Raw genomic sequence first — 8,039 nt, 5'->3', positions numbered from 1 at the left:
CGAGAAAGTAGAAAAAGTACTTAGGTTGTAGGGCGTGTTAAAGCATCAATAATATGTTTTTTATAAACACTGAAACTACAACCAAAAATGTCTATGTGGTTAATTTTTTTATTGTATGTACTGACAAGTTTGCGCAGAGGAGCGCGTTTGCCAGCGTGCGTGCGGCAGCGGCCGGTTACAAACAGCTGGCCCCTGTTTCACCAACGTGACAGGTGCGACGAATTGTAAAATCACTGTTGCTGACGTCACAGGCATCCATGGGCTACGGTTACCGCTTACCATCGGGCGGGCCGTATTCCTGTTTGCCACCATCATTGTATTATTAAAAAAAATTCACAGATTTCGTGCCTCACACGACTATCGAGCACATTGGAAATGAATCTACGGAATTCGAAAAAATATTGTCGCTGAGCGACTTTTTCCTTATCCAGACGGATAAGGAAAAACCGGGCAAGTGCGAGTCGGACTCGCGCACGAAGGGTTCCGTACCATAATGCAAAAAAAAAACAAAAAAAAGCAAAAAAAAAAACGGTCACCCATCCAAATACTGACCACTCCCGACGTTGCTTAACTTTGGTCAAAAATCACGTTTGTTGTATGGGAGCCCCATTTAAATCTTTATTTTATTCTGTTTTTAGTATTTGTTGTTATAGCGGCAACAGAAATACATCATCTGTGAAAATCTGTGAAAAAAAAAGACGGACGGACGGACGGACGGACAGCGAAGTCTTAGTAATAGGGTCCCGTTTTACCCTTTGGGTACGGAACCCTAAAAAGTTACAAAATAAAACTACAACGTTGAATGATAATTATTTTATTCTTAGACTAACCTCCCTCTCCCTCTCCCTCTCCCTCTCCCTCTCCCTCTCCCTCTCCCTCTCCCTCTCCCTCTCCCTCTCCCTCTCCCTCTCCCTCCTCTCCCTCTCCCTCTCCCTCTCCCTCTCCCTCTCCCTCTCCCTCTCCCTCTCCCTCTCCCTCTCCCTCTCCCTCTCCCTCTCCCTCTCCCTCTCCCTCTCCCTCTCCCTCTCCCTCTCCCTCTCCCTCTCCCTCTCCCTCTCCCTCTCCCTCTCCCTCTCCCTCTCCCTCTCCCTCTCCCTCTCCCTCTCCCTCTCCCTCTCCCTCTCCCTCTCCCTCTCCCTCTCCCTCTCCCTCTCCCTCTCCCTCTCCCTCTCCCTCTCCCTCTCCCTCTCCCTCTCCCTCTCCCTCTCCCTCTCCCTCTCCCTCTCCCTCTCCCTCTCCCTCTCCTCTCCCTCTCCCTCTCCCTCTCCCTCTCCCTCTCCCTCTCCCTCTCCCTCTCCCTCTCCCTCTCCCTCTCCCTCTCCCTCTCCCTCTCCCTCTCCCTCTCCCTCTCCCTCTCCCCTCTCCCTCTCCCTCTCCCTCTCCCTCTCCCTCTCCCTCTCCCTCTCCCTCTCCCTCTCCCTCTCCCTCTCCCTCTCCTCTCCCTCTCCCTCTCCCTCTCCCTCTCCCTCTCCCTCTCCCCTCTCCCTCTCCCTCTCCCTCTCCCTCTCCCTCTCCCTCTCCCTCTCCCTCTCCCTCTCCCTCTCCCTCTCCCTCTCCCTCTCCCTCTCCCTCTCCCTCTCCCTCTCCCTCTCCCTCTCCCTCTCCCTCTCCCTCTCCCTCTCCCTCTCCCTCTCCCTCTCCCTCTCCCTCTCCCTCTCCCTCCCTCTCCCTCTCCCTCTCCCTCTCCCTCTCCCTCTCCCTCTCCCTCTCCCTCTCCCTCTCCCTCTCCCTCTCCCTCTCCCTCTCCCTCTCCCTCTCCCTCTCCCTCTCCCTCTCCCTCTCCCTCTCCCTCTCCCTCTCCCTCTCCCTCTCCCTCTCCCTCTCCCTCTCCCTCTCCCTCTCCCTCTCCCTCTCCCTCTCCCTCTCCCTCTCCCTCTCCCTCTCCCTCTATCTCTATTGCTATTTCCACCACCACAAGAATGCATAGATTGTCGGATAGTGCGTTATCTACGCCCGTCTCAATCAGGATAGATAGAGTTAGACCAAGAAAAATCTGCAGCGATTTTGAAAGCCCACGCAGTGCAAGTGTTATTCTGCCGTCATAATCCCGATTATTCACAACAAACACCGATAACGAACTCTGCGAAACATGAAGTCATAAATGTCCTGTGAAAAATGTCGTTCTAACTTTTTGACTATTTTAAGGTTAGGCTACAGGGCAAACCCTTAACCCGATCGTCTTTGTTTTAGGCTCAAATTGTAGCTGACTAAATTGTCCACAGCCGTTTTTCTCAAATTTTTGATATCATTCTTCGTTTCCAAATTATCGAGCACCAAATTCAAAAATTCGGAAAAAATTGAATTTTATTTTCACTATTTCGACCATAACTTTTTTTGTTTTTGACTTTCTCGAATAATTATTTTTGCACCTTACAGCTCTCGTGATTATGCGTCTTTTGCGCCTATTTTTTAATATCATATCTTCACAACTTTCCGAGATATAAGGGGATCGCACTTTTTCGTGAAATCGGACCGTATACTGGAGCGAACGAAAAGACATTTCCAATGTCAAAACTTTATGATATCGGAAAAAAACAGATATTTCTCTTGCTAAGTTTATGATAATTGTCACAAGAAACACTACAATTGTCACGAAATTCCGACATATAACTCATTACCTGTCAAGAATTACCTACAATTCTTCTAAATCTTTGACAATTGTCAGAAACTTCGCAGGAGAAATATCTGTTTTTATCCGATATAATAAAGTTTTTTTAAATAAAACAATGATGGTGGCAAACAGGAGTACGGCCCGCCCGATGGTAAGTGGTAATCGTAGCCCATGGATGCCTGTGACGTCAGCAACAGTGATTTTACAATTCATCGCACCTGTCACCGATGTGAAATTGGGGCCTGGTGAGGGCGCGCCTCTCGCTGTCTACTGCGGCTGGGTACTCTATAGCTAAGTTTGTTGTTAAGAGCAATACAGTCAAACTGATTATTACAGATGCCGTATAGTACTAATGCTTCAAGTAATGAGCGCCTAGAACTAAGATCTAACATGCAGTATTTCTTAAGTAACTCTGGATAAGATAATCTACTGCGATGACAACGATAGTATTTAGAATTTTTTTTTGAACGGTCTCGAGGGCCTCGTTATATTTATTGTAATAAGGGTTCCAAACAGATACATTGTGTTCTAGTTGAGAGCGAATTAGTGACTTGAATAGGTGCAGATATGTGTTCGGATGACGAAATTCGGTACTAGAGCGCATTACAAAACCATACATCTTGAACGCTTTACTGATTACATTATTTACATGTTGATCAAGATGTAACTTTGAATCAAATGTAATTCCAAGATCTCTTATTGAATGGACTATGGTTAGTTTGGTGTTACATAAGTAATATGAGTCATCTAGAGTTAGTATTTTTTTTTGTAAATTTGATAAGTTTTGTAATTTCCTTTTTTTAGTGGTTTTTTTTCTCGACTCGTATAGGAAGAACATTGTCACATCACTAGTCTGTGCCTGCTACCTAAATGCCACGAGTTACCGACGTGTGCTCATCACTAATCTTTTAAGTGCTACCTAAATGCCACTAGTTACCGATGTGTACTTATGTCCTTGTAATAATAATGATTAGTTTTATGTAATTGTGAGTTAGATAAACTATCTGTGCCGTCTGTGCTCGACAGTAACAAACATAACAGACGGTGCAACTACATATTACTCGTAAGATTACGCTGTCATACCCGCGCGGAGTGTCCCGGCGGGGGCGGAGGGTCGCGCCGTATGTGTCCGGGACAATGTCCGGGACACGGCCTGGGCGGGGCGCCACGCTACCACTTTAGCCGGGAACACACATTTAGGCTAGGCTAAATCTTCTCTGTTCGTGACAGGGGGGAAGTTGACATTAAATAGGCTTACTCGTACGGACAACTAAGGGGTGGAACCGCTTAGTACCTTTATACCTATTCGTTGTGGCATCGCCGTAAACGGTAAAACATTTTCAAAACGAAACTCTAGAATCAGAATTACTGATAAGTAAAGAACTATTTCATCTTTAAATGGTCATCTGATGCTAGGATTCATTAACAAGGTTGCAAATCTATCATAATACTTACCTATGTATAATCATGGTACAAATGAAGATACATACATTTGAAGTTCTTCTTCTTCTTCCACGATTCCTCACGACTGAGGGTCGCGGTCGCGACCACATGACGTCGTTACTTTTTGCACCAAGGGCATGCACCAAGGCTCTCCATTCTGCACGACTTCCCGCCTTGCTAAAATAGGCGCCTGTGTAGATCCCTGGCAGGCCTACTTTACAGTGTCCACCCAGCAGCGGGGGCACATTTGAAGTTACACATACTTTTATTACATACAGTCGTCATATACTGATAATTGTATTCCAGTTATCAATTTTAGTCAACTCTAGAAGAGGGTGACTGATGTCTGTGTATGACCCACGTGCAAGCATGCATGATGCATTGCACTTTAGTAAAATATCGTCCATTACCTACATAATTCATGGTGGTTCTTTATTCGCCGCAAGTACAATGGCGGGCGCGTCGGGAATGCCGAATGAAAGGGGCAGGAAACTATTAGTGCACGCCACTGCACGCTCAAATACAAAATCACGAGCATTCTGAATGGGAAATGATTGGACTCGCGTCGCGGTCGCGGCTGCCACGCCACGGCCACGGCGCACAGCTACACGCGAGCCATCGCGAGCATGGTATGTGACGTTGAGATGACTGGATCACTGGAGTTTCTTGAAACGAAATATCATTTGATATTAATCAATCGGTTTTACGCCCTTTGCGTGAAAAAAAACCAGACTATCTATCCCAATTCCCAATAAGGTCTAATTTCCTACGCCGGCTTGGGCCTAGCTTAGTTGGGTTGGAACCGACTAATCCCAACAAGGCTTAGTTTCCTTCCTGGGTTGGAAATGTTGGAATGTCAGATGGCAGTCTTATGTAAAAACAAGTGCCTGTGTGTCAATTCTAGGGATTTGGTTGCCGAGCGGACCCCTAATTTACAATAGCTCTGGCGAGAGACATCGGTGGATGTTCATAAATTATGATAATGTATCATGACAACGTCAGTGGGCAACGGGTATTGTGAACTCATCAATCTATCAAAGCCATCAGCCACGCAAGACAGTTTGGTGGATAATTGGATTGGTCCGACGGCCTTCGACGTGTACCAAGCTATATACTAACAATGCGATGACAGCGATGTATGCAGCTCGGGTGCGCGCGACGACTGTATAGACTGTGACATATCACATAACTATGTTACGAATGTAGATTACTTACGTGACAATCCACGAGTATGAAAAACATGCACGGCTAAAAATCTCATAATAATGTTGTGCGACTTGTGTTGTGCGAGTTTATCGTAGAATACTGTGTAGACGCCATAGTGTGGGTGGTCTTATCCAGCATATGTTTACTCAGTAGCCGGCAGCGTCTGCAAGGTTCCACCTTCACACCACACACCCCGCACTTCACAAAAAACACTGTTTACAGTGCCCAGCTTTATTACTCGAGATTCTCACTACACCGTTCGGTTTGAAATGTAGTCGTTAAAATATTGTGCGGTGGAGCGCGCAGATGAAATCTCTCGACTCGACGGAAACATGATCGACCGACCGTTTTTCTGGCGTGCGGCGTATACCTACTATGTATTACTTTTTGTATTCTTATCCTATCCGATATTTGACATGAGAAAATTGACAATGCTGTGTCCAATCATTTGCAAAATAAAGAAGATTAAAGATAAAAATAAATTCGTGCTATGATTGCGCCGAATGGAGCCTTTTATTATATTACCGCGCAGGACTTTGTAGTAGTACTTATAAATATATCTTTATTTAAACATTTCTTAATGAAGGAAATACGAGTGATGGTTACGCGTTCTAAGGCTGTAAAGATACCATCACGAACAGCGCGGGTTCTATTCCGAGCGGAATAGAAAGTTAAAGGAAAAATTTGATAGTTCCGAACAACTGACAGGCTGATATCGTCCGGCGAACTGGTAATCAGCTAATCAGCGGGCCCCTTTACATACGCGATTACGCGCGGGTCACAGACTAATGTCAAGGCAGCTCTCAATTGTGTAGGTACTAGGCAGGCGTCGCGCTACTCGCGCCGCGCATGGAGTGGACATTAGCGGCGTTCTATACCTATGTGCTTACGTGCCTGCATCTGTCGAGGGACGCATATGTACAGTACGAGTATCTTTAGTTTTATGAATGCATCACGAAGAGACAATATTAAACATACCAAAAACAGACGTAAACTTGAAATACGTGACTTCTTTTTTGGTCGATTGGTGTTTAATTTTTTACAAAGAATAAAGAATTCAGTATACATGTTTTTGTGTCCCGTTTCTTTCTTTATACAATCCGTGTGAGAAACCGACGGGAGTACGGCCATATATACTTAATCTGTGGTAAGGCTCCCTCCAACGACCGTGACCAAATCGCACCGACAGCTCCTTGACGACCCCCGAGGGATTACACGAAGGCTGCGCTCGGCCCACTGTAGATTAACGTCCGAGCCAGAGCTATAACAGCTCAATCCGAAGGACGGTTCAAAAGACGATCGAATCAAGCGCATGAGGTCGGGAAATCGCCTCTGCCTTGATAAGGGTTAACCTAAACGTGTGTGTGTGTCTGTGTGTGAGATGCACATTAATCACTTGATGGTATCGTGCGACATCTCGCCGTGAGACATTATCGCAGATCACGCCGAGGCGCCGTCGGTGTCGGCGTCAGCTATGTGCCTATCGCTTTTTCTCAAACTTCTAAATAAACATGAATAATGCGGTGATTATCATTTGGTGTGCACCAACGCCACCAACCGAAGATTCCAAGGAATTAACTAATTTAGCAGATCACTAAGTACCTAATGCACTATGAAGCTTCTCATAAAATCTAATTTTCGTACACTTAGGTAAAACTAATTACGTTATAAACGGTTTGTTGCAACCGGTAAATCCGCTTTTGTATTAATCTTTAAAGATGAATTTATGAAGGCTTATGAGTGATTGAGTATGAAGTCAGTCAGCATGAAAAGCAATGTATTTTGGACTATTGGCAGTATTGGCACCAGTCAGATTTGCTCCGACTCCGAGTTGTTTGGTACAAATTTAGAAATTCCTGATTTCCGAATATTTTTCCTGACATTCATATTTTTTAAGACGATGGGGGTGGGGGGAGGGGTGCATCTATACATTAAATTTATAATTTGTATTAATTTAAGTAAATAAAAAGGTACTTTATAAAAAAGTCTACCAATTCAAAAAAATCCTGACATTTTCGTGTTCCGTCCCCATTCCTGACAAAAGGCCAAAATTCCTGACATGTCAGGAAAATTCCTGTCATCTGGTAACCCTAGGTACAGAAGACTCACTCTCTAAAGGTAGGTCCACACTTGTGACAATTTACCGAACATTATCCCGTGACCGTATCAGAAACACGTGTCAGTACCATTAATGTGGACGTCTTTTTGTTACGCGAACAATTGTCACAAGCTACAGTTACGATTCAATCCATTCCGAATACTGGAAGAAACTACTGAACACAGAATAAACGGCAGAACAACGTATGGAGTTACGATCTACTAGCCGGGGCCAGTGTGGACGCTGGTCTGTGTACTGTCACACATCTAAAGTCACGTGCTACGAGCCGATCCATCGAGAGTCGGTTTTTTCAAAGGATTTTCGCTATTGTCCCCGTGAATATATATATATATATGTGTGTGTGTGTGTGTGTGTGTGTGTGTGTGAGAGTGTATGTATGTGTGTGTATGTATGTATGTGTATGTATGTATGTGTGTGTATGTATGTGTGTGTGTGTATGTGTGCGTGTGTATGTATATATATATATGTGTGTGTGTGTGTGTGTGTGTGTGTGAGTGACTGTTTATGTGTGTGTATGTGAGTGTTTATGTGTGTGTATGTGAGTGTTTATGTGTTTGTGTGTGTGTGAGTGTTTATGTGTGTGTGTGTGTGTGAGTGAGTGAGTGTGTGAGTGAGTGAGTGAGTGAGTGAGTGAGTGAGTGTGTGTGTGTGTGTGTGTGT

The sequence above is a fragment of the Cydia splendana genome, chromosome 18 (assembly GCF_910591565.1).
Source record: "Cydia splendana chromosome 18, ilCydSple1.2, whole genome shotgun sequence".
Taxonomy (NCBI): Eukaryota; Metazoa; Arthropoda; class Insecta; order Lepidoptera; family Tortricidae; genus Cydia; species Cydia splendana.
Note: the sequence above shows the minus strand (reverse complement) of the source record.